At 40.9% G+C, this 27,832-nt stretch overlaps 1 protein-coding gene across 5 annotated transcripts in view; it reads right to left on the bottom strand.

The window, feature by feature from the left end:
• Positions 1-27,832, bottom strand: part of sema6e (sema domain, transmembrane domain (TM), and cytoplasmic domain, (semaphorin) 6E) — a 150,012-nt gene that overhangs the window by 70,050 nt on the left and 52,130 nt on the right. For all 5 annotated transcript variants that reach the window (XM_040030639.1, XM_040030642.1, XM_040030640.1 and 2 more), the window contains one exon: positions 18,084-18,266. The gene's annotated coding sequence lies outside the window, so the exon portion shown is untranslated. The remainder of the gene's footprint in view (positions 1-18,083; positions 18,267-27,832) is intronic.

Here is a 27,832-nt window from a genome sequence, read left to right as displayed (position 1 = left end):
AACTGCCCATGAACTGAGAAAAGTCAAGCGTGCAGCTGCCAAGATTCCACTTGCCACCAGTTTGGCCATATTTCAGAGCTGCAACATCACTGGAGTGCCCAAAAGCACAAGGTGTGCAATACTCAGAGACATGGCCAAGGTAAGAAAGGCTGAAAGACGACCACCACTGAACAAGACACACAAGCTGAAACGTCAAGACTGGGCCAAGAAATATCTCAAGACTGGTTTTTCTAAGGTTTTATGGACTGATGAAATGAGAGTGAGTCTTGATGGGCCAGATGGATGGGCCCGTGGCTGGATTGGTAAAGGGCAGAGAGCTCCAGTCCGACTCAGATGCCAGCAAGGTGGAGGTGGAGTACTGGTTTGGGCTGGTATCATCAAAGATGAGCTTGTGGGGCCTTTTCGGGTTGAGGATGGAGTCAAGCTCAACTCCCAGTCCTACTGCCAGTTTCTGGAAGACACCTTCTTCAAGCAGTGGTACAGGAAGAAGTCTGCATCCTTCAAGAAAAACATGATTTTCATGCAGGACAATGCTCCATCACACGCGTCCAAGTACTCCACAGCGTGGCTGGCAAGAAAGGGTATAAAAGAAGAAAAACTAATGACATGCCCTCCTTGTTCACCTGATCTGAACCCCATTGAGAACCTGTGGTCCATCATCAAATGTGAGATTTACAAGGAGGGAAAACAGTACACCTCTCTGAACAGTGTCTGGGAGGCTGTGGTTGCTGCTGCACGCAATGTTGATGGTGAACAGATCACAACACTGACAGAATCCATGGATGGCAGGCTTTTGAGTGTCCTTGCAAAGAAAGGTGGCTATATTGGTCACTGATTTGTTTTTGTTTTGTTTTTGAATGTCAGAAATGTATATTTGTGAATGTGGAGATGTTATATTGGTGTCACTGGTAAAAATAAATAATTGAAATAGGTATATATTTGTTTTCTGTTAAGTTGCCTAATAATTATGCACAGTAATAGTCACCTGCACACACAGATATCCCCCTAAAATAGCTAAAACTAAAAACAAACTAAAAACTACTTCCAAAAACATTCAGCTTTGATATTAATGAGTTTTTGGGTTCATTGAGAACATGGTTGTTGTTCAATAATAAAATTATTCCTCAAAAATACAACTTGCCTAATAATTCTGCACTCCCTGTATTCATGCAAGAAGGCATATAGAGAGAGTTGAGATGCTTTACGAAACATCCGTTTCCATTAGTGTATCTGTGGCACCCTTTATACCTCCATTAACCTGCTCCAACAACAATTAATCTTCTGTGATGGACTTTCTGCGCTGTTTAGAGATTTTACAGGGACACATATCTGAAATAAAATCAGATGCCCTAAATGAAGGGGTTGTGTTAAAAAAATGCTGTTTCCTCACATTTTTCAAGTTCAACTGCATCTGAGTTGTTTCATTTAAAATTCAATGAGGTAATGTACAGAAACAAAGTTAGAAAAAAGCTGCCTCTGTCTAAATATTTATGGACCTAACTGTAAAATCCACACAATTAACAAATAAAAAATGTAAAAATTTGAATGACAGACCATATCTGAGTTTTCTAGCTTTGTAAAACTAATGAATATTTTTGCCTCATGATTTTTATTTATTTTTTTGGTCTTGCTGTCAAAACAACTGCAGGGGAATTTTAATGTGACCGGAGGAAAAACAACACATGATATGAATGGTGTGTGGTGAGACAATCATTTCATTGTTGAGTCCCGAGCCATATTGTCCCTCCCCAAACTCCCTTTGGAAGGTTCATCAGATCACCAATCTCATTGCAGTCCCATGACACAAATCACACAGCACATCACCATCTGCACTGAGTTGTTTTTCTCAAGCACTCAAATCCTGCTCTTCCTGCATACTTTCAGATATTTCCACATAAAGCCACAGTTAACGTTCAAAAGCTGATGTGAAAAATAAAATGTCCTGAAAATATTCTTCATTGGAAATATTCTCTACAAATGTTCGAAGCAATGCTTCCCTTTGCCAGTTAGTTCAACTCTGCCCTGAACCCTCCCAGACAGGAGAAACTTCGCTAATTAGATTTCCAATGGCTCACCGCAAAGACGCCGTGGTTGCAAATTGGAATTGGGATCAAGGAGCCTTGGACAATAATTGAAAGAACAACCCCCACAAGACACATAGGTGGATTCGAGATTTTAGGTAGATGCTGCACAGGGTACAAGCCAGTTCACTGTAGTGTAGTTACAACCTAGATAAAAAGATCTTTAAACATATTTTAACACATAAAAAGAAACACTTATGTTCATGTTTATAATGCCTCTTTCATTATTAAATCAGACTTCCAGTCTTACCTGTCGCTGGCCAGGCAGATGCTATGTACAAACACTTGACACAGCAGAGACATCGAAGATGGGGTGCTGAATACAAACATGTCAGATAAAGGAACTGGGATTTTGGTGCTTTTCAAAAGGTCCTGCAGTGGCAAAAACAGAACGGCTCTAGGGGATCACTGTGGCAACATTTTAAAAAGTCCATTAGCATCACAGGTCGAAGAGGAGTGATGGCTGGCTTCTTGCATTTTACCGAGAATAGAAAATCAATGGTCCCTGTAGTCCTTTAGTTCTTGGATTAGTATGTCAACTGCCTGGTGTCAGTATAATGTAGTCTTATTCTCACAGTGTCTGCATTGTGCCATGGAAAAGAGAGGGCAAGATGGCATCCGGGATGAGACATGTCTGTCAGGGGAGGTTGGGACCCTCCTCGCCATCAATGCCACTCAGCCTGCTCCCAGGAAAGTGCTGCTTTAACCTCAGTGCCCGTAGAGTTCAGACAAGTGATGGGTTGTCCTGTTGCACAGGCCATCGATTGTCACCCCATGTCAGAAATCTCCATTCTCTTCTCATCACAGAATCCCCACGGACCAGAGTGTGGTTTGTACTTAAGCTTAGATGGTAGATCTTTAGAGAGCTGATATCGAAAGTACAACCCCGCTGATGGAGAGAGAAAACAAACGTCTGGAAACTGTTTCCGCAATAAATAATGTACACTGTCAGTTGTTCGAGCAAAAATGAGGATATTAGCGTCTTACTGAGCAGCATGGATTCAATAGGAATGGATATATGATGCTGGCTAACACCAATTGCTTTGGGCATCACTCTTGGAGAAAAGTAGCCCTGCCTGCAGTCAGGCCTGCTCTCAGGACTTCTTTCTACAGACATCAAGTTGGCCAGACTTCACACAGGGGGATCTATGCAGGACTCAGACAGTGAGACGGTTCTCTGATCGATCTGCAAAACCGCTGCAGGCAACATCCATCGTCTTCATGTCTATTTGCAATGGGCGAAAAAAAACCCAAAGGGCTATCAGTGGAAGAAGGATAAGGCTTGCACCAGTGAAATCCTCTTCAATCGTCTCCCTCCTGTTAATTATTTACATTCATCTTCAGGGAGGCCTATAATTCCACTAACATTCTGTGCTCCCTGTCAGTCAGGATCCACCTTCAATCTTCCGGAGTCCTTATGGCATTTAAATCGAGACTTACCTTGGGGTCTTCTAATCAAATAGATCAGCTTAAAATATGCTGGGCAGCATCTGTGCTAACCTAGCTCCCTCATCTCTTTCTCCTCTTCATATATAAAAGCGAATGTTAACTACCCCCTTCTCCTTTCAATCTCTCCGTCATCAATAATTCACAATGTTATTGAGAAACACTACCTGAACCCTGTATTGACAGAAATCCAAGCACTGTCATTCCCTCAAGGGCGTCATAATTGGATACCCCCAGAGGCCACTGATGAGAAATGCAGAGCAAAGGGGGAAAAGTGGGACGATTGTTGTTGTTTTCTCTATTTTGTGTTTCCAATTTTAACTTTCTATTTCAGGAACCCCAGTCTGACCTCACAGGTGAAGTCGGCAAACAAATCGAACAGAGGACTTTCCCTTGACTATGTGTTTGAGGATCCCAATTATAACTACAAAAAGGAATCACTGAACTGTTGGTAAATTTATTTCCGTATTGCACTGTGGGAAATTTATTTAATTTGCGTTTGTTTGTTTGCTTGTTTTAGGGGCGAGGGGGCTGACTTAAATACATTATAAAAGGACAAACCAATTTTAATTGATACCATCCTAAATGTTAAATCAGTGTTCTCCCTGTAAACTGATTCAACTGCATGGACATTATGGAAATACAACACCTCTGTTCAGATGCTGTACATTGTTGTCTGCTCTGGTACTAAAGCAATGATGAAAGTGCTGATATAAAGGAGGAAAGAGCAGATATAATCTCCTGTCACAGTGCACTTTACACACCATCACGGTGCCTGCATCTGTCACGATTTGCACAAAACTGCTGACCTCTCGCAAGGGCATAAGAGATGCACAGGTTATCCAGGGAAGCAGCCAACAATCCAGACGGGATCAAAATAAGCTAATAAAATGCTTCAATAAAATGTGGTGAGAATGATGTCAGCCATTAAAAAGGTTTGTTGTTGCCAGGTGATGGGCATTCAGACCAGAACTAAAGCTAAGACGCCACTGCCTGTGCTCTCAGTCAAAGCAAGCCAGGTGGTTAAAAGCTTTGGTGATGTTTATACATCCCCTAAGGTGAATAAACAAACTCATGGGAAGAGGGGCGCAAAGAGCTAAGAGGTTTGCCTGCAGCCATGTGGGTGTGCCTACACATTTATTTGTCATTTATTCATCTATTTATATCTACTTTTTTATTTTATATCCTAAGTTGCACCATTTACACCAAGCAATACGTTGAGAAGACTGTGTATACAGTTTTCTAGAGTGGTGACTTGGCAGACTGTGATTCAGCTGTCACTGCAGTAGGCAGTCAAAAAAAAACAGTAATCCTAGGAAACAAAAGCAAAACCTCATGCATAAGCAGAAGTATGCCAAGCTGGCCGAAATCACAACAAGAATGAGACTTTTTGTTGTGCAAACAGCAATACAAATAATGGGTTAGAAGCTTATCTTGCTTATGATCCTATTGTATACTCAACTGCTTTATTGCTAAAATAAAAAGCCAACAGTGACTGTAGAGTGGGCGTGGGCTTTTAATCAGACAACAGTGTAGGAAAAATCTGCTCTATCATCAGATAAATAAGCAGAGCGGTGAGGTTTATATAAGGAAGCTTGAATTTAAAAAAGACCCCCATGAGGTACAAGTGTACATAAAAATCCTCATACTCATTGCTTTCTCCCAACAAATGCAAAGACATGAAAAAGACCTAGGCAATCAATACTTCAAAGGTTTTACTTGCATTTTCATGATTTGACAAGACTCAATCAGTGCTAAAACCTGCACCACTGATAAAATGAGTCAGAAGATGGGCAATCTCTTTTTTGCTTGCTGTTGCTGAGGATGCTTCAACCGAGGACCACCACTGGAGAGGACTTCACAGTGGCTTTGTGTCCATTAACTCGGCAGCGGACGAAAAGAGAGTGCGAGTTCTCTATTAACACAGAGGTTCTTTGATCTCCATCTTCCCTGTGGTACCAATTAGTTTGCTGCACCGTTTGCGTTTCAAACTCTTCACACTTCCTATTTTGAAAGACATCCTGCATGAATTATCAATCTACCACAACTTTTGTTCCCTCCTAAAAAGTGAGTTTCGAGGGGGATCCTTCTAAAGTTCGGGTTCGGGTCATTCAAATGAGGGGTCGCCGGGAAAGCTGAGAGGCATAAGGTATCTGTTACTTGTCTTCCGCAACCAATCAATGGTGTTTTCACCCTGTGTGGAAATGTTTTTATTTCACTATCATGCAATGAGGGGAGCGCCTGACCATTTCTCTTAGTCTTGACAAAAGAAGAGGTAACAATTTCAGCTGTGCCAAAGCTGATATTTATAGTCAAAAGATAAAACAGAGCAAGGCAGAGTAGTTGAGAATTGATCAAAGGAAGATAAATAGCTGTGAAGATTCTTCCTCTGCCTTTATCCCTTGTTAGCGGAGGCAATCACACAACCGTCACCGAGAAGATCCATCGCCGTCACATTATCCCAACAAGATTACAAGGAATGGGGGGGAAGCTAGCAAGGGAATGTGTGACAAAAGTACATTTCGTGAATTTTGGTTAAGGAAGAACAAAAGCAGCGAGCCCTGCTTTTATAAATGAATGATTTTTGCAATCTGACTGGTCGATGCTGATGAAGGGAAATATAAATCAAGGCTAAGAGTGAGGCTTCTTGGCGAGAGTGCTGCACGGAGATAATGGCATCATCATGCCTGTGTGGCTCACTGTTCCTGGGAAGATTAAATACTTTATCATTGTCTTTGGGACAAACATTCTCCGTACGCAAGCATGCATCCAATTATTAGATGCCTTTTCCACTCAAACCCAACATCCATGTGTCAGCTTCATCCCATACTAGGAGAAAAGGGAGAGATGAAAAGAGACAGCAGTCTTATCATGACAGTGCTACCTATCAGGGCAGTAGCCCACGGTGGCAGCTGACCTCACTTTTATTACCACCGTCTCACACTGACGATATCATCTTAACACATACTGAAAGACCCAGAAGCTTTCAGGCTCAGTTTATCTCATTTTATGGCTGTAAAAACTCCATCTTGCCCAAGTCAATGGCCACGGGCTAGCATACACCAAGTAGCAGTGTGGCTCCTTTCACCTCATCAAAGGCTCCAGTGTGACATGGAACAAGAGAGGAAGTTAGCAGGAGCTGGGACATCAAACATGGAAATGGGACATGAATAGTGACAGTAAAAAGACAGAAATCTCAATGAGGAGGAGGAGGAGGAGGCTGGCAGAGGGGGAGATGGCAGTATCTCACAGATCACTGATCTGGAATCAGATACGCAATCAATTCCACCACTCAGTTTCAGGTTAGCAGGTCCTGCTACAACACCAAATTACTAACAGGCCTAAATTACTTTAATGATTACTTACAGTAGCCAAATGACACAAATGTAGAACGACCCTCGACACTCTGCAATATACAACTAACCAGCTTTGGGCTCAATCCCTAGTTGGATGATTCCCTAAAAATTTCCTTTGGGATTAATTAAGTACTTTGAGCATGAGCTACAAGAGTCAAAACAACACAACATAAGTGATGGAAAATTTCCAAGATTTAAGAAATGAGGAACTACTGCAAAGTAACAGATTGCAATTCTTGACCTCTTTTTAGTAGAAACAGAGAATCTCATCTTTACCGCTTTGCTGGGTTAAATGGGTTTTACCACAATTAAACCCTTAAAAGCTACAGCAGTTTCAAAAATAACATCCATCTAATGTCCCCTTGCAGCTTAGGTAGTCTCAGATGGATACACAAAAACAAAGTAACACTCATGTTAATGACTAAGACACTCCCCCAGTGTTTCTTTTAATGAAAACAGTGGAGGCCAAAAGATTCATCACTTCTGACAGAATACACAAATGTTTCTGCATGGCTAGATTGGCTGCATACATACATGTTGAGTAAGCTGACATTTTTTATGATTCCTCTAACTCACAGATGCTACATAACCTGAAAACAAGATGAAGTTATCACATAACTTGGCATTGCTCAGACAAATAGGGCTTGTACTGGTTATCTATCATATTTAGAAAGCAACCTTTCTGCTTAGCTGATTAGTCTTCTGCAAAAAACCTGGTGACAAATGATCAGAACTACTTGCACCTCAAGTCATTTTCAGGTCCATTGGAGGCATACAGTACATCACTATTGTCGGCTCTCCTACAGACCATCTTTGTTGCACTCCTGAATGGGACTGTTGGTTGCTTGCATTCCTGCATGTGTCTGAGTTGTGTTAAAGCTTGGCTTGGATCTCCGTATAGATAATGTAGCCTTCCCAGCACTTAAGGAGGATAAGTCCTTATCTCTGTCTAAATACCCAACAGTCATTAAAGGCAATGGGGCTCCCATGGAAGTCAACTAATTACAGTTCCAATCATCATTCTTCCCAACATAAAGATCAATGCATTGGGCATTGTATTTATGATGACATTTTCACTACCTTGACATGATTAACTCCTGAAGTGAGCATTAATCATTATTTAAATGAGATTTTTTTTCCTAAAATGATGAGCTTAACTGAATTACTGAACACACATAGAAACTATGCCTCTTAATATCTGCTGCCTGGTGTCTAATTGTGTGAAAATCAGTGTTACCTTGACAGGCAGATCTCTAAAGCTTTTCAAGTCAAGAGTCCTCGTACAAAGCTCCATGTCACCCCACAAATAAAACAACACCACTTCATTGAGGTAGATCAAAGTAGTGCATGTAGCATTCATCTGTCAACTCCCTCACCATTCCTCAGCTGAAGAGTTCCACTCATCTGCATTTTTCAGTTTTTAGAGACAAGAGAAAAAACAGACACAAAGAGAATAAAAGAAGTTGAGAATAGACCAATTCACACTGGGAGGGTGGTGTATTGAAGAAAAAAAAAAAAGACAGGAACACATAAATTAAAAGAGAGAGACACACAAAGAAGGTCTTCTTTTACCTGCAAACACAGAGTCTGATTCTGCTTCCCCCCCCCGCCCCCTCCATCCTTCCACTAGGCTTGACCAGGCAGCTACAATAATAGAAAAGCAGAGGGACAAACGGGGCCATCTATAAGGGAGCTAGATACTGGCATGAGCATGCAGTTGAGCCTGGGTGGTGGTGTCATTAAGTGTGAGTGCGTGATAAATGCACTCTGCTTGTCGTATTTGAGATTCTCATTAGTCTGTGTTCAGGAGGAGACCTGGGGCCATTACTCTTGCAGCTGCCCTGACATGAGGCTGAAGGTGTCTGTATATGAGAGGTAAAAAATAAAAGTGTGTACTTCGAGAGGAATTCTTGTATGCGTAGAGGCATTTTAGGTGATGTATGACACCTTTTGGTAGCCATAGTCAAAGGTCCTGTGTCCTCACACAACAGACAGGCATGCTGATTTTATGACTTGGAAGTCTCAATAGTCATAATTCACGTTCTTAATTATCACTTCCCACTGTGGTTTCTATTTAAATAACAAATTGGTCTTTGGTGAATATATTTTGTGTCACCTTTATACTATTTTAAAGGTGATACAAATTTCTTTTCATGTCTTGTAATTTTACAAAGTCTCATAATGCAAGTCAGCAAAGAAACAGCAGAAATAGAAGCTTGCGATTCAAAATATTTTCTATGTTCCCCGTTTAATTTTTTTGAACTAGATTTAGAGTAGGCACGCTACATTCTCCATTTCTGGTGTTTTATGAAGACTAAAGAGAAAATCACTGGCATGGTCCATAGGGATAAGTGGTGTGATGACTCTCCATATCATTTCAGAGATAAAGAACAAGACATTAGAATTTAAATCAATGTAGTTTGAGGTACCATGTCAACATTTGCATCCGTCTTACATTTTCCATGCAATCCCACCACTAACATCCCTGGGAGCATTCTCAGCCCTACTCACAATTCTCCTATAACATAAATGAAGACACAGGATCAGTCCAATCACAAACATCTCAAAATCTGAGGCTACGTGTTAACTTATTACAACAGCAAGTGTAACAACAGCTGACTCGTTAAACTTTAAACTGTGTTTAAAGACCACGGTGTATGATAAACTACTTTTCCTATGAGTAATCGTGAATGTTACTTCCAAACAACCTTAAGTGGTACCCATAGGATAATAACTCTTCCAGCTTCTTTGGTATAATGATAGCAGTTAGCTATTATCTAGAAAACACAGTATGTGCAATAGTACTACATGAATATGTATTGTAAAAGCTGCCTGTGTCACAAACTAACATAATGGCTGCTCAGTACCTTTGAATATGAATGTGTAAATAGGCTATATGTCCCCAGGAAACATTAGCATATTAGCTGATGCTATGTAACAATACATAACTGCACATTTTATTCAAGTTTCTTTTCAGTTTGACGTGGGAGCTAAGAAGAGGTAGCTTCCACTCTAGCTCGACAGCCTGCGTCAGTGGCTGTTAAAGTCGTCTGGACGTCTGGTCCAATCAATACTCAGCGACAAGCATCTGCCCAGGTCTCCTGTTACTGTACCTCTGTCTTCATAGCTGTCTCAGGCTGTTTTCCAGACGACCATGTGCTGCTGGCTCGGCAATGAGACTTATCACAGAATAACACAGGTAATGTGATGCCACACAGGCCGGCCGCTGACACTTTAATTTGTCACTGGCGATAGGGTTTGTCAAACTATTCCTGGAGTTCGTCAGCCACCTGGCCTTATTTGCTCACTCTGTAGATGACTTTTCAGCCCTCTTGAGAAATCCTATTCGACAATGACCTTGATGCTCAACTGCTGCATATTTTTCATTATGTACGAGCCTCTGCGGAGCAAGTGCCATGTTGTTCTTCAATTGAAGAATATGTGCTGGGTACTGATGAAGCAGTATGAGAGCTATAAAATCTGATCCTCTTTCAGTAACTGACATCATTGCTTGACTCAGAAAGAAGAACAGCAATGAGACTGTTCAGATCTCAGAGGGGTAAACTCTCGGAAGATGAAAGCAGAGAAAAATTTGAACTCTGATTCAAACATTCAGGCAAGTCAAAATGAAAAAAAAAATTAAAGGTAAATAAAGAGACAGGTAGACTATTTCGAGTCTAGGAGAAACTCGCTGAGATAACTATAAAGTTTCTCAAAAATATGCATGAGCTAATTTAAACGCAAACCTGCACACCTCCAGAGGGACAGTGAAAGTGTTCGCAGGTTATCACTAGAGGAATATATCTGCATTATTTCTGAATCTTTGGTGCTTTCAACTTCATAACTTTTACAGTTCCTTTGATTTAAAAGTTTGTACATTTTTAAGTTGTGACATATTAACAAACACAAGTGTTATAAATGCATTTTCATGATTTGCATGTAATTAGAGCGAAGTCCATCCAAAGTCCAACCGTTCCCTGAAACAGTGCAACAATTCCCTGAAAGTGACTTGAAAGTATAAAACAAAAGCCTGAGACAAATGCAAGCACTCTTGATGAACTCTTATGTGTATATGAGGAAGAACAGTTGTCATTTGTCTTTTTATGTTTGTTTATAAGTCTTTGACATAGATTCACAGTATGGACCCAAACCTATAAACACTCTCTACGATGTGAAAACTCAGTTTTTCTTTTTTTTTATTTATATACTGAATTTTCAAACTTTGGACACTGGATGGAGGCCAGGCAGAGGTTTGCAAACAAAAACGTCTTTAAAGAAATTGCAAAAGAGGTCCATATTTACTTTCCCTAAAAGGATCCATTAGCCAACCTGAGAGTTGTAATACAAAATTCCCTAAAGCTTAAACTTGGACCAGGTGTCAGTTGAGGGCCATAGGCTGCAGGGCTCGAAGGTATAAGAAAGAAACATGCCTGCTTCACCAAAGGGCATTCTGAAATTATTAAACTCTAACCTGAAGTCATCTAGCATACCTTTAAATTCCAATTTAACATGTTCAGTCATTTTTTGATTGCAGTGCAGTGCTATGTGTTGCACCCCAATCGACAGCTAAAAGCCTATACACAAATGAGGATTTTCTGCAGCAGAGGAATGAGGAAGATTCACTTTAATCTCCATGACTTTACTTCCTTGCTTCTGTCCCAGGGATTTGGTACTACAGATCTCTTTTTTCTATGCTTAAGCCCTCCGGCCATATGCTACTGCCGCCCAGACTGTGACACAAAAGGCTTTTAATCAGTCTTCTCAATAACAGAGCACATTCTGTCATTAAAAACAGGCTTTGAGGCTTGCTTCAGTCTCTCCTTCAAGTCTGTTGGCTGAAGGCAGGTCTGAGATGCTACATCTATTGCAGTTCTGTGGTTTTCTGATCTACTTGCACTGGCTGAGACCTTAATTCTGTCCACAGCACAATTCTCTGTGTTTTGAGAAAGACCGTAGCTAGACTACTCAAACTCTGAAGTCCGTAATCGCCAACCCGAACCCTTGTTTTGCTTGCACTCACTATATACCCTGTTGCAGACAAACCTGACACAAAAAATGTAATGAGAAACTAAAACCTGTAGCCTGTATATTCAAGGATTTCCTGAATTAAAACGGGGCTTATGTGACAAATAACCTATAGCAACCATAGAATAATAACCATAGAACCCAAAATTGATGTGTTACAAGAAGAATTTTCTAGAGCACTGATTTTGGCACAAACAAAGACAAAAAAGTAAAAAAAAAAACAAAAAAAAAAAAAAAAAAAAGAACCAAAAAAACAAATTACTATTTCAAATTGGCGAGACAGTGTCAAGCTAACAAGTGCAAACAGCCGAAAGCTAAAAATCAGAGATCCTATTCCATCTCAAGCAGCTCTTTTGGATTCCAGCCAACTGTCCAAACAGATCAATTTTAATGTGCACAGGAGTTATCTGAAGGGTGAAAGTGACAGAACTTCAATGGGCAAATATATGAACTTTATTATAATTGAATTAATCTAGGCTTTGCCCTCAAAGTAAACATTATTCAATAGCATAGAGCATTACCATAAATTATGCTTAAATCTAGACCAACTCTAAAATAAGAGTCACTATTTTATGACCTTTACTTGTTGTTTAAGACAAAAAAATATTAGCAAACTGTTGACCCTTTGCTCATTTAAATTGTAATTATAAACAGCCTTGAGTCAAACTTTGGAGGGCTTCCTGACTTTCACCTCAACGCAATCCAAAACCTTCATTATCCAAATTCACTTAATGTTTCCAACCTGAGCAGAAGGATAAAATGACTTAGAGATGTGAGAACTGGGAGTGAAGTAAAGCGCACATCCACATCACTTGAATTTTGTTCTTGACACAGATGTTAAGCCTGAGTGGTGTACGGCAGGGCTGCAGCCATGTTTGCTGACATTGTAGAAGTAGTTACGCTTCTACTTCTTTCCCATTACAGGGAGATGATTTATTTAAACTTAGCTGCAGGTTTGTTTTTGCACTCTATATTCTGGAAGCTTTTTGTTTCAGTGTGAATATGGCCAATGTGAACACGAGTCCTGGTTATGGGGAGTGAGGCCAGCAGACTGTTTGTTCTGACATTGAAAGAGCTGTTATCACAAACAGAGAGTTGTTTTCCTCCTCACAGCTTGCCGGCTGTGCTTAAGCACAGACGCACAAATGCATTTGTATGCGTTCTTGTAACAAACTGACAAACTGGCTCCTGTCCAGCAACTCTGAGTGTCTAATAGCGTGTGGACATCTCATAAAACACTGCATGCTGTGTGAGGTTTGCACTTTTCTTTCTTTTCTTTTTTTTTTTGCTAAGCTGGCTAGTTAAGCTAGCCCCAAGAAATTGCATCATTTCTGCTTTCCCATGTGAGGTTAATTAGCCATTGATAAATATAAAAGTCAGCAAAAAGTTGCTTTGAAGTCCAAATATTAGTCTGAGAGGTATGTTTCAGAGAAAAGTCGATTTGGCGCTCTCTGTAGTTATAAAGCTCATCAAAACACTGTTGAATACCAGATTAAATAGTGATCTGTAAAAAGAATAATTCACTGCTTGAGGAAAATCATGAAAGGAGACTCTGCCATTTGAGATCTTTGCTCTACAGATGCCTGTTAGGGATGCAAGGAATACATTACATGTGTTGATCGATATTCCCTGCTTAGGGCTCGCGAGTTCACTGAATATTAAACAACCGTGGGAAAGTTATCCTGTCACGTTCCAGGTGAGGAGCGCTAAAGCCAGCAATTATCCCATCCTCTCGCCCACATACTGAATGCAGGCTTTTAATGAAAAGAAAATCGGATCCATTAACGATCCCCTTTCATTTGGAAAACCTGTACTTTTAATGGTTAACTCAATTTAGAGCCAAATGTGACTAGCAGATTGCTTTCCCTTACGAAAGACACATGTTTATATTCTAACAGTGGCAATCATGGCTAAGAACTTTAAATCAGATTAATTACAACTGACTGATATTTGCATGGTGGTTTTTAATGTACTAGCACTGGGGTGTTTTTATTGAGGCACCCAAAGGACATTAATACATAGTCAAAAATGTTTTCTGCAAATCAGCAGAAGGTTTACTTACATCAGGCAGACTGTCGCCAAGGGAACTAGGGGATTGAGGGTTAGTTCGGTCTAGAATTCCATGACGTGGTTTTCCACTTTTCTCATGATCAGTTAGGTCATGCAGGTGTCCATGAGTGCATCCTCACATACGCTTTTTGGCGACGATTGAAATGTCACAGCCTACATAAAGCCATGTGACACATGCCAAGGCTCAAGTAAGCCTAACCACATAGTGAAGTCTGCCTTGCGCGCATACTGTGCACAATTTAAGCGTGACTGGGAGGAGGGTTTGCCTTGTTGTTCCAGGATGAATAGAAGCCGACGAGGGAGAGTTTGGTATCCACCCAGAGAAGAATTAGGAGCTTTTATGATCAGCGTGTGGAAAGAGCGAGAGAGGCGTTTTTCTCCCTGGAGATCAGATGTTAGCCCGTTGCCAATTCTAAGTTCCCTATTATAGATGACGTTTGCTGGCCTGTGCGCAGTTTTGGAGAATGGTTTCAAATCAGAATTATCTGATCATACTGCTTCTAAGCAGCTTTGTCATGTAACTCTACTGAAGCCATATAAGAGTCAGCTGAGTGAACATAACATAGATGTAAAGACTTAAAATCCAATCACATGTTTTTACTGGGTTTATCTTGTCCGACGAAAATATCTTGACGTTCCAGTTCTAGTTGGGCATTGCTATGTTTGTCCAAGTCTGACAACACGCCAAGACTTTGTACAGACTCGTACTCCTACCCTCTACAGTGTATTGAAGACTGTATCGATCAGGTAGGGGTAGAAAAGTTCATCAGTAAATTTGATTTTCTGAACCGCTGCTTCAGGAAATCCTGTCATTGATCTGGCCTTTACAGTGTTTTGGCGTGTACGTGAATTCAGTACTTGTTGTGATTTTTACAGACCACAATCCATTAACCTTTCTCAGTTCTCTGCAGTTTCCCAATCAAACACTGGTTCGTTGGGCATTTCATCAGTCTTACACTAAGATAAGACATATGTTGCACTGTCTTCCTGTCTGATGGTATCTATGCCATCTCCACTCTAAAGCACCCGCTTGTTTTTGTGTTAAACTGACAACTATTTGTAAGATACTACAGCAGGAATTTTAGTAGTTAACCTGTTAACCTGTTAACCTGTCCTTGACCCTTTACCTTTTTGCTCAAGTGTCAAGAGTGCCAACATTATAAAGTAAAGCTTGCTTCATTTTTTAATTTTACACCGATTCGTAACACATAGTCTCTTGTGTATCCACACATAATTTAAGCTAAGATGAGTATATTTTAATGCAGCTACAAAGAAAACCCAATTGGGGAACAAATTTAATATCCCTTGGAAGGCCTAATGAGCAATGCCAGTCCTGTCAGGAAAACTATAATTTTACCAGAAGTCATGTTGCAATAAAAAACACCCATGGGGATTTTAGACGAGTTGTACCAAAGCCTCATGGGCAAACATTGTTAAGACAGCAGCTCTGTAAATAGAACAGCTGGCTGACACGTACAGTACACCGGCAAAGCTATGCCTATCGTAGGCTCTTTTTTAGGGCTCCCCGACTCTCACCGGCCTACCATTAGTCTGAGCTCTGTCTCTCTGTCAAAATCCCTGAGCATCCCTTTGCCTCTCTGAGCGGATCCAAGCAAAGAGCCTATGACAGTTAGCGAGCACCTCCACTGCACACATCATTGATACTAATGGGGACGGAAGGCTGGTGTAGTGTGGCATGTGGAACAGAGTTTGTTGGGGTGTGTGTGTAAGCATACGTGTGTGTGCATGCACGTATGCGCTAACCAAAGTCAGGATTACACAAGTGAAGCGTGTTTGGCTGCTCTGTGGCACGGAGATCAATTCATGTCGTTACAGCAAATGGCATGACAACCAGTCTCCTCCCCATCACCATCTGCCTCCTGTGTGCCAATTTGTCACAGCACATCCAAGTGTGGCCATGCCTTCATTTAACACTGAACAAGAGCGCAAGTCAGGAATGAAGATGGGAAAAAGGGTAAGGAGGAGAAAATTAGGGCACTGACAAAGACTCAAGCCCTCGAGACATGCAGTGAGAGAGGTCAACTGAAGTTTATCAGAGGGCAAAGACAAAGGAATATACACGGGGGGGCATCCTGGTGACTCCAGTACAAACCACATTGCAACACCCTGGGCTAAAACGTGGGCCAGCACGTATGTCACATCTTCTAACCATATGAGTTTTTAGGAAAAGGCAAAAACAAACTAAAAAAATTAAAAACTAAAAAAAATCCACAATTTAATTTTAAAATAAAAAGGAGGAAACAGAGACAGCTGCATTCTCAGTGTGTTACTGATTTAGAGACAGCTTTCCTTATTTGTAGCTGAAAAGACAGGTGCTAAAACTAGGGTCATGCAGAGAAGTGATGGGGTGGAAAAGAATGTTAATCTGTTATCTGAATAAACTGGAAAAAAAAAATAGACAACAATTCTAAAATGTTAACCCCTCTGTGATTTTCATTCATATCATGCAGGTTCGAAAATTTAGCTCAGTGCCCTGCTTGTAAAGTTGTACAAATTAAGACAGAGGGCAGGATTTGCCTGCAGCTTTCGGCTGCTATGGTTTGGCATGCAAAGACCCTTTTTGTTTTTCTTGCAAAACCATGTGGGCCATGAACAAATGTTCATACATCTAAACTATGCATCAAACTATGCTTCACAGTGCCAGCACTGTGGAGTGAGTAGGTGACAAGATATGAAAGCAATGCCAGTCACTCTCTTTCTGCCCCCATCTCTCTCTCGCTCACATTTTTGGCACCATAATACCACTATTCAACAGAGTGGTCTGATCATGTTTCACGCCTTTGCACCCGCACTGACTGCTGTTCTGTCCCATTTCACCCTTTTTGATACGTCTTTGTGTCATCAATAATGACAGGCAGAAAATGGGTGTCCACATCGGGGCCCCTTATGCCACCGTGATGCCAGTGATCCGGTTCAACACCAACAACCTAATTCCTACAAACTCAACCTTCTAACCAAGCTATCATGTATTGTTTCCATGCTGTCAGCACACCGCAAAGCAAGAGCGGTGGGCTCCTATTCATTCTGACTGACGCGCAACACTCTACAATGGTCCTGTGCTGCACATATGCAGAGCCAGCCAAAAGAGGGATCACACAACAGTGGAGCTTTGAAAGGTGGTATGAATAAAGAGATCAAGAGTCCAACATGAGCATTCATAGTGTCAGATCATCGTAAATAACAGCTCGTGGGGACAAAGCCTCTGCCAACCCCAGGAAAACAATGTGCTCGAGTTACAAACGATTTTTACACGTTTATTTGTCTACCTGTTTCTGTGAGGCAGAGCTTTGCTTGAAAGCCCTCGAGTCATTTTGCTTTTGGAAAAACACAAAATGAAATCATGACCTGCACTGTGTCATACAATCAAGCTCTTAACTGCCAAATGGTTTTCTCTTATTACTATGGCCAATGTGAGCCTCACAGGGTATGAACTTTATGCACTCAAATTCATGGCAGACAAACATGTCATCATTTCTCACATTCATCAGCAATACACAAAATTGTGTGAAATTATGCTTCTGAAAGAGTTTACAGTATGCACAGACATTTCAGAGGAACGCAGTGTAAAGCCTGGTCATGGTTAATTTGATGTATTTGTGTTGTATGCTTAAAACATCCTCGCCTGCGTTTCTGCAACCATTACCTCCATTTTTTCTGGTACATGTTTGGCTTCTCTCAATGACGTGTCTAAGGGCAGACGATGCTGCATGCTCTACAGATCATAAAGGCATTTAAGGCAAACTTCTGTTTTGTCCTGCACTGCTGAATTCAAAATTTAGCATGGAAATCAAATTCTTATATTCAATCTGATGGAAGTTGGTCGTTTCTAATGGTGCCATCAAGCTGCCACTTTCAATCAATCAATGTACTTTTGGGTAAACCTCATGAACCGTTTGATTGCTTATTAAATCTTAAATATTGAACACAGCAAAATGCAAAGGAGTGAAATCAGGTGTCCAGGAGCCCTCACTCAAGTACAACGCTGGAAATATCCTAAGATATTATCCTGATTACAGATTGGGAATTCCTTAACCCAAAATGAAGGGAAAAATTTAAATCAAGGGAAAGCTAAAACTGAACTTACAAAGGTGTTTGTCACATCCAGCAATCCACCAATCTCTGCTGCCCCTTCGTCTCTCGGGAAAGGACCTCGGCAGCCGTGTGCAGAAGGGGTTATGAAGATAAGGTGTTTGCAGGGTCTTCAAGGATTAAAAGTCTCTTTGAGGTCTTCCATTCAAAAAAACGTTCAATCTTCAGTGAACTTCCTCTGAAAGCAAACAGAGAAAAAAAATGAGAATGTAAAGCAGAATAAAGACAGCTGCACTGCAAACACACTGCCGAAAAACCTCTGGGGTTCCTTAAACGGGGCCACTGACCCAAAGAGATCCCACAGAGAGGGGCTCTATGTCCTCTCAGTGTAAACTCCTCAGTCCCTCTGCTGTCATAACATCACAACCAACACAAGCAGAAATGGAAGCAGATGTGCTGGTATAGGCAAGCAGCTTCATGTTGCTTATAGACCACATTGCTCTTTCCCCGTCCTATATTTTCATTCCCTCTTTCAATTTTATGATTTATGAGTGTGCATTCACTGTGTAATAAAACAAACAATATCAAATATGTATAAACAAAAAGACAAATTCATGATTATTCAGCACGAATGCACAAACCTCTGCCCACACTCTCTGCATATATACACAAAATGTGGACCAAATGCACCTTGTGGTTTTAAACGTGCCCACGCTTATGGTAAACTGTGTGGGAACTTCATCCAAAACTTGGTTTCGTAACATACAATATGGAGGTAAGACTATGTAGAACAACAGGACTGATGCACCTCCAAATATTAGCTGCAAAATAATAAAACAGAGCAACGATGGTATAAAAATAGAGCTGAACCTAACACACCCGCACTTTATTTCTGATCTGCATAACCTTGTTACCCCAGCATTAACCACGCAAATAAGTTTGTTTGTTTTCATACTTTGTAGCAGATATTTAGGAGCTTTACTATTTGTCATGTTTGCTGGGAGCTTTTTCACATCTATCTAGACTTGTCAGAACTTTGAAACTTTCTTCATTCGCTTGAAGCCCCTCTCTGTTCTCAAGAGACTCATTCATGCAACACAGCTGGGGGTTTAAACCAGTGCTGCTCTGTAGTTAGTTCATCTCTCCAACTGCACAGTCATTCTTTACCCAACCTCCCCATAGCAAAACCACAATCGCACTGAAGAGAATTCATGACAGATGAACTTCCTTGTAAATCCATTATCCCAAATTCAGCTTTCCGCACACACACACACACACACACACACAAAAAGTCATCTCAGATAACCAGCGATGACTAACGGAAAGTGCACGAATTCCCGTAACTGAGCTTACCTCCTAAGAAAATGACTTCTTAATCTATATAAACCTACATACACATGGCGCTCGAGAAAAAAAAAAAAAAAAAAAAAAAAAAAAAGGGGGGGGGGGGGGGGGAAGAGGTTGTGACCGCAGAGTGAGTCCCCAAATCCTTAGCCACAGATAAAGCCTGTCCACTGACTCACTCACACAGCGCAGCAGATGAGCTGCATTGCTTTCCCAATCCCTCCTGAATGAGGCAGCCGACTGCAGCTGCTGTGAGCTCAACACCAACGCTCACTCCCATCATAGATTCATAAAGCCACTGAAGGCTTGTAAATACTTAACAACCCCAGCCATCCGCAAATTAAGCAGAGTGGTGTGACAGCTTTGGCACGCTGGTTTGTGGTGACTTAACCTGTGTGGTGTAAAGGCAGGAGGCCGTGTTATACTCTAAACACATGGCTGGTTAGTTTAAATGTTATGGCCACTACGCCAAATCACACTCCGATTTAGTCACGGGAAGTGGCCTGGTGAAGTAAAGAATGATGTCAGCTTTAAAAAGAACAAAAAGAACCTCTGACCACTCCTTTCCAGCCTCCCGCCCATCAGTCATGTTGCAGACAGGCTGCAGCTGTCTTTTTTGTCAAAAATCATCTCCATCAAAAATATTAGGCAACAATAATAATGATTATTTTCCCCCAACACATACTGTGCATGCAGAAGGGTGACGAATGAAAGAAATATGTTTAAAATAAGGTGTTAGTTATCCAAAACACCTTTAATCACTCATCACCTGCTTAATTTTTTTTGTTTAATGTGCAACTTTATTTCAAATAAAGCTGAAACTAATACAAATTATGTTAAAATTACTTGTTTTGTCCAACCACAAAGCCTACATTTACCCCATTTATACAGTACTACTAATAATAATAAAGTTGTCATTTCAGCTTTAAACTGACTAATGATTTTAAGGGTAGGGCTTCATCTCAAACAAAAGGGATATTCTCAAAAACATCCATGTCACACAAGCCTCAACTTGTCGTTCTCAAAAACAACCTGTAGTCTGGATGACAGCCTGATTAACAGCCACTGGCACACAGGTTAGATAAATTAGGATCAGCAGATTCAGTTAAAGAGGACACAGGGTGAAGTTTTGTTGTTCTGCGCAGCTGTTTTCCCACCCAGTCTAGGCAGAGTAGGTTCCAGTATTGATTAGAGTGAATGAGATCAGCTGGTGGGGCTGCTACCAGGCTCCATCGCTTCAGCTGCTGGGTCTATTAGACTGGGTGCTCATATAGCGCATGGGAGATGAAGGATAATGTTGCAGTGATTGTTTTATTGCCACACTGCGATCACTGTGCCCCGGCATTAGCAGCGTTTTATAATTTCTAATCTCATTTTCTAGAAATAGTCCCGCAGAGAGGCCCCCGTATCCTGCCATAATAGTTTTGAGGTGAGCCCCATTTACCAAATGAGCTTTTCAGAGCACAACATTCCCATTAACACCACTCATACAATCCCTCTTCTCCTTCAAATGTGCACCATGAGCTTCTCCACAGACTCAACGCACCAGCAAGCAAATATTTCATTTTTAGAAGTTTCGCATCTAGTCAGTCTCCCGTGAGCAAAGTTGGCAAAATCTTTCCGTTACCAAAATTATGCTAAATCCCACTGAACGGATTTCACAGCAACACACCACACGACGACACACCACATTCCCGTCTACAATCCCACTACGCTGGAAAACTTCCCTGCAGTGCTCGCTTGGTTATGGTAGTGATCAATGGCCCCCTGGCAGTGGGCGTTCGGGGGGGGGGGGTCTAGGGGTACAGGAATGGTGGTATTAATAATGCAAGGTCCAGGCCTGTCATATCCTCCATTAGCACAGAGGAGGCGGGAGGTCTAAAGGCTGATTGATTACTAATTAGATTAATTGCTGTCTTTTAGAAAAGGAGGAGAAAGTAATAGACCAGAGTCCTGACAAGTGTGATGGTATTGGAGCCAGGATGGCTGAAAAATATACATACAGTGTGAGGAAAAGTGGCTCTGCAGATTACAAATCAGGCTTCTCCTCTCAGTTCAGTATTAAATTAAGGAAAGAATACCCCGAGTCTGTGCAATAAACAAGAGATCAATCAAGAGCCAACCCACCGATTGGTTTAAAAATGTCTAATAAATTGCTCGGTTCTCTGCAGGCCTCTCTCTTAAACGCACCTGTCCACGCCAAAGGAACAACTCACCTGCAGTGCTCGTAGTACTAACCGAGGTCGACAGCAGTATTATTTGTTGCTTTGATTCGAGGCCATTCCCTTCCTATTATTCCCACGTTTGTTGTCTTGTTAGCTATTGCCATCTGGAAAACACAACATGATAAGGCCAACTTCTATCCAGTTTTCATGTAATGAGGGTAATGCTAGTGTTGCAGAAAACTGCCATTTGCCAACAGGCACAGAGGTTTGGAGAGATTAAGTTACACTTAATCTCCCAACTGTCCTTTAGAGATAAAACTAATAAAACTCACATCAAAGCCTTGAGTTGTGTTACACACATTGTGTAGTGTGAGTGGTAAAGTCACTAAATGATTAGGCAAATATATTTACCGCCATCTTTTCTTCCGCACAGCATTCAGTTAAATTCACAACACTAATTTCTGCCCTAAGTCACTTTGGACTGAAATTGGTTTTGCTCACATTTTGGACTCAAAGTAAAACTCAGTTTCGTGATATTCAGTGTCACAGTGTAACCTCCACAAGATGAATGTGATGCATTTTTGTTTGAGGGCGTATTTATTGTAAAATTGATCAGGACCTATCTGGCAGACTGTGAGAGATGTTATTCTTAATAATAATAATTATCCTTGCTTTCAATTAACAGCGTCCGACTGTCTCACACAGTCACACGGTCTTTCTGAAGCACTTTAATCCAAATATTAAAATTTATTGGAAAACCATCTTTCATTAAAGCAGGCATCAGGCTTAAAAAATTCACATAATCCAAGCCCACGATCGACATCACAGCTGCAGTTATTTCTGTCAAAATCACATCTTAATTCCCAACAAGTGGCAAAGCAGGCATGCATGTATGAGACTAATTGGCACATTGGTATGGCCACACTCATTATACACGCCCACACTCAACATAAATAGCCTCACACTTCTGTGGGAATAATGCCTTCCAAATAGGGAGCTGTATTATTTGTTTCGGCTTGCCTCTACACCAACAGACCATGGAGAGCCATATCGTGCTCTGCTGGTTTTCACAAAGCTCATGGGAGAACAGTCCCAGCATGCATTGCTACGTTCAGTGCAATAACTGTGCCACTTTTGATTTTAAAGGAAAAAAAATGACAAGAGAAAAAAAAAAAAATTATTCTCTAGAAGCCTGTCGAAAACATGCATTTGGCCCAACTGCAAAATTACAAGGAAAGCCTGCACCACAGTGCAGTCGTCCATATCCGTCTCACAAATCTGACATAATGTCATCGACATCAGAGCTGGACTGCCAGTGATGCACTTCGCCAACACAGGGCTTGCTTTTTTGTGCTTCTTATCTCATGTCATGAATCATAAAAAGACTCATCTTTATCAGCCTGTTTGACAGCGAGACGGGTCTTTACGCTTTCTTGTCACACATGAGTTCTCGAGAAGCTGTCAGGATGAAGTGGAATATTAGACCTATTAATTATTCCACTCCTCCATCCTGCTGGGAGGCAGTTCTGAGACAGTTCCTCGTATCTGACAAAGTTCATTTATGCTTGACTCCACTGCTACAGCAACAAATGTCTAAAGACGGAGCTTTGTTAGACTACCATAACTGAAATCTGTTGACACATCATCCCAAAGGACAATACAACCAACAAATTCATGCACAATGCAGAAACTGTCATGATTAGTCTTTTGAACTTAAGCCACCTTCAGAACTCTTGACATGTTATTTACCAACTTTACTGTGCCATCGCTGCCGGGATGCACTTTTTTGTTTGGAGCGGGACAAAAAAAGAAAAAGGAAAAACTGAAGCCACACAGGGTTTGAGCAAGCAAAGGTTACAGACTGTTACCGTCAGGCCTCTGGGTTAGGAACCTGTAACACCACAAGCCATAGAGGAAGCTCCTTCTTATCCATTCTTTAAAACAACTGCCTCAGTGCATGTCTTTCCATGTTTAGTTCTGTCAATCTTGGTTTGTAGCTGCTTTCCTTTTTCTTCTCTCCATAAGCCCAAAGCTACCTCTCACCTCCTTCTCGCTGCCTCGGTGGCTCACTGCTATGACAGCATGCTGTGCTAATTGAAAGCGACCCCGACTCGTCCTTTTTCCAAACCACTCTAGCTGATGCCCCGTTGTTTTTCTCTCCGCCGGAGGTTGACAACTGGCCTTTCGACTGCGGCGTCAACTCTGACCTCGCCGTGCTGGCCTCTCACCTTTCTCCCTCTGCGAATGCGGGGCCAAATCCGAAGCCACACAGAGCGGCAAGAAACTGCAGACTTGCATGTTTTCCTCACTGTTCTTATGAGTTAAAGACATTTCTCCAGAGTAAATGAAACCAGTCCTCTACAGGTTAGAAAATGTGCTTTTTGCCTTTTTTTTTTTTCCTTTCATGCAAGTATAACTGATGCATGACATTGTTTACACACTAAAAAGAGATCTTCAATTTGAAATTCAATGAAGATGCAAACAATTCCAAGCAATCTTCCCTCGAACATGCTCTGCAAACTCTGAAGGACAAAAGCACAAACTCTAACTTAATGGATGAGATACAGCTGCAGCACAGACAACATGATTAGATTCTCCTCATACTTAATTCCTTTATCAAAAACTAGTGATATTCCACTAAAACAAAACGCTTGTACCTGCAGTGTTTCAACAGAGGTGGGCTGCTCTTATCACCCTCACTGAATAGGACTCGGGCCCATAATGTAATAGCCTAGCGGTGTGCTCATAAATCACTTGAAGAGGCTGTATGCCACATGCACTGACACTCCCAATCTGCCAACCTGTGTCTTTATTAAAGAGCATATTATATTGAAAGGCGCTTTTTCTTCAGTTGCCCCTACTATAAATGCCTCAACTCATTTTTATGCAAACAAGAATACAAATACTTTCCTCTGCAGGCACAAATACATTTCTCTGAGCTTTAATATACACAAAACTGTCTCTGTGTGTGTTTGTGACAGAGTGCCTTTGTTTTTACATCTTGTCACCATTTCTCTTCACAATTACATCAATTGTCTCCCTCCCACAGCAAGTGAGGCATCAGTTCAGAAGTATGAATGTCTATTCATATCTGATTTGCCTTAGTGAAACTCCGTGTTATTGGCTGTACAGTGCACACAACAGTATGCGTTTGTGCTCTGCTTTGTTGATGTGTTATATTTGCTTTATCTCTCCATTCTTTCATTAACTTTGACAACTAAATGGGAAAAATCTCAAAAGTAAATATCATGTGAGCTGACAAAGAAATAGCAATAACATGAGATGAGTCACCATATAGCCGTATATGTTGACAGAGAGAAAACATCGATCCTTTCCGTTTTCTCAAAGTTTTCTTCCCATCTAAAAGACAATAGTTGACTACTCTTTTACTTTCAAATGCAATCGATTTGCTTCTCCACCCTACTGAACTCTGAACCTTCTAATTACACTGTCCTAATCCTTTATTCACAAAAAAAGACCAATGTTTCCTTTTTTTGAGCATTTTTGATTTATTCTTTTGTTTTTTTTAAATTTACTGCCCACTGCTTTAAACAACTGAAGTAACAACAGGCAAATGTTCCTTTGATGCTCTTCTGCCCAAGTCTGATACGGGCACTTATGGATCGTGCAAATGTCACACAGATCATTATAAAGAACTCAAAAAAAAAAGTCCAAACACCCCCAGAATTCAGACAATACATATAAAATGGAACAAAACAAAACTCAGATTGTATGTGTGTGGTTTCCTTTCCCCTTTTTTAAAAGCCTTTAACCTACAGTAATACAACTGCCTGACTCAGTACCAGCTGTGACATCGCTATACTGTCAGCTCCAGTGATTTATTAAAACTCAAAGAAGCATAAATTCAACAGGATTACACACAAAAAGAGGTTCTTGTTATATGTAGTTTTTAAAATAAAAAAAAGGAATAAAAATAAGCAACTAAGCTGCATAGGGCCATTCAGCAGAGGGCTTGTGTGAACGAGCAGGATGCCAGGAACAAGGTAAGATGGCAGCAAATAATTCGCTGTTATGACTCCCAAAGGAAGCGACTGAAAGAAGACTGCAGCAAGATGTCAAGTTCATTACAGGTCAATATTTGCATAAAATGTACTTGTTACATTCAATTAGAGCTTTTAATAATCACGATTGTTTTCATGCATCTTTGTTCTTTCACCCATAAGGACAGCTACTCATCATCTTAGGGGTTTGGATATAATATACATGATGAAAAAGCTTTATTGAAAGGATTGAAGGAATCCAAGATGTCAAGTCTCTGCCTGCACTAAGAGCTGTGATTATTTGTGCCAACTAAATGTGTCTAAGATTCTGCCGGCTGCCACAGTGCTTCCAACCAAAATCATGCAAATCGAGAACAGGAAAAACACTAAATCTCTTTCTCCCACTCATTTCTTGCAAACAAGGCGCATCCCTTGGTAAACACTGGCAGCAGAACACATCCTGCAAAGAAAGCCTCGCTGCTGAGAGACAGAAGTGTAAACAGCTCTCAAACTCTCAGAATAGAAGTTGTTACACTCTAGAAATAAAATACTGTGGATGGGAATTGAACAAAGGCATGGGTTACTTGTTAGAGGTTTTGCTTTGCAGGCTCCTGTGGCTGTGACATGACCAGAGTCCTCCACAATCTGTACCCGCAAAGGTAAAACTCTGTGAGCGTGAACATAATTAGTCAGAAAACTGTCTCAATTCAGGTGTTTCCCTACAGACCTTACGCAAAACTAATTCCTGTAATACGCATCATAGCTACATAATTATGCTAACAAATAGGCTCGAGACACAAAACTTCTTGTTTTTAGTCTGAATAAAGGAAAACTTTTATGACCACAGCTCCATGCCAATTAGATGCTTCAGCTGTCATAACCATTGCTGGAATGGAAGATGCACCAGAACTCAAAAACAGAAGCCAAAGCTGTCAGCCTGGTTGGTGTGTGCACCGATTTCTCAGCTCAGTGAAAATTCAGAAGAACGCCTGAAAATATCCAAAAAAGGAATAAAAATATCTTGAACACGCCACATAAAACTACCTTTATTTGACAGTCTTTGTTAACTTAAAATCTCTTAAATTGTAGTAAATAATTCATGCTCACTATGTGGTTTCATATTCGTGACTTTCAGTCGCTTTTTTTGGTCTACCTGACCAAAAACAAATTTTTATTGTTCAGAAGGTCTCTTGCTCAGGAAGCTGGTGTATTGTGCACCAGGATTTATGCTGCAAGCTTTAGCCATAGTCCAACACTTAATCTTTTAGAACTTAAATAGCTCACTCCTGGAAGATGTGACGCAAACCACCTGTTGCAAGTTGAGTGCTGTATGTTCACTTCCAACAGAAAAGAAAGTAAGAAAAAAGAAATCAGACAAGCAGTAATTTCAAATGGGTCCAGATGCAGCTCCGCCTTCCCCTCTTCTTTAACTGCTTCAGGCTTACCTGTCCTTTTCAGACATCATTTCAAAAAAATGGTCAGTAGAAAACGTGTGGGTAAGGAGTGTTAGATAGCTGAATTTAAATGCATACATGTTGTATCTTGACAATACATATCAAATAGTCTCACAGCAGCTGAGGCTTAGCCACTGTTTGTCATCTTGTCTAATGTGGAACGTGCAAAACGAACAGTGAAGTAGAGCAAGGCAGACAGGTAATCCAGGATTACAACACCGACATGTCATTTCTGTGGACGCTGTTATCCCAGCTCACTCGTCTTTTGCGTGAAATGCAGAGTTCAACCCCATCTGTCTGCTCGAAACTCTCCTCTGGCACCCATCAATGGCGCACCGTGGACCAGCATAGACGACGAGATAATGAGCTCCCGTTGCCTTGTCAACGCCATCCGGTTTTTTTTCCCCCCCTCCGACAATCTTAAGCTCACGTTTGCCAGTTTCCAGGTGTTTGGAGCTCTAAAGCAAACAAGGTATTCCGATAGTAAATTAAATTTTATATTGTTTCAAAATCCTAACAACAGGCACCCACAGACTGACAATATTATAACTAGTCTGCAGTTTTCTGGAGAGATAGCAAATGCAACAGTTTATAAGACTAAAGACTAAAACCCTACAAAAAGGGAGCATGTCAGAGTAACAAAGGTAAAAGGTAAGGTTCACACACAATCTCAGTGTGACAAGCTTGTAAAAACTGAAGTTAAAGATTTGTTTTATTGTTGAAGGCACCATGTATACACATTGATTGTCCTGTATTTGGCCTAAATGACTCATTGAATCCATTTACTGAAAAAAGAAAGTGAGTTTTTAAGTCCACTTCCTTAAAATTGTCTTAGTATGA

This window comes from Simochromis diagramma, unplaced genomic scaffold (genome assembly GCF_900408965.1).
Source record: "Simochromis diagramma unplaced genomic scaffold, fSimDia1.1 OVJJ01000361.1, whole genome shotgun sequence".
NCBI lineage: Eukaryota > Metazoa > Chordata > Actinopteri > Cichliformes > Cichlidae > Simochromis > Simochromis diagramma.
Note: the sequence above shows the minus strand (reverse complement) of the source record. Positions and strands in the feature narration are given on the sequence as shown.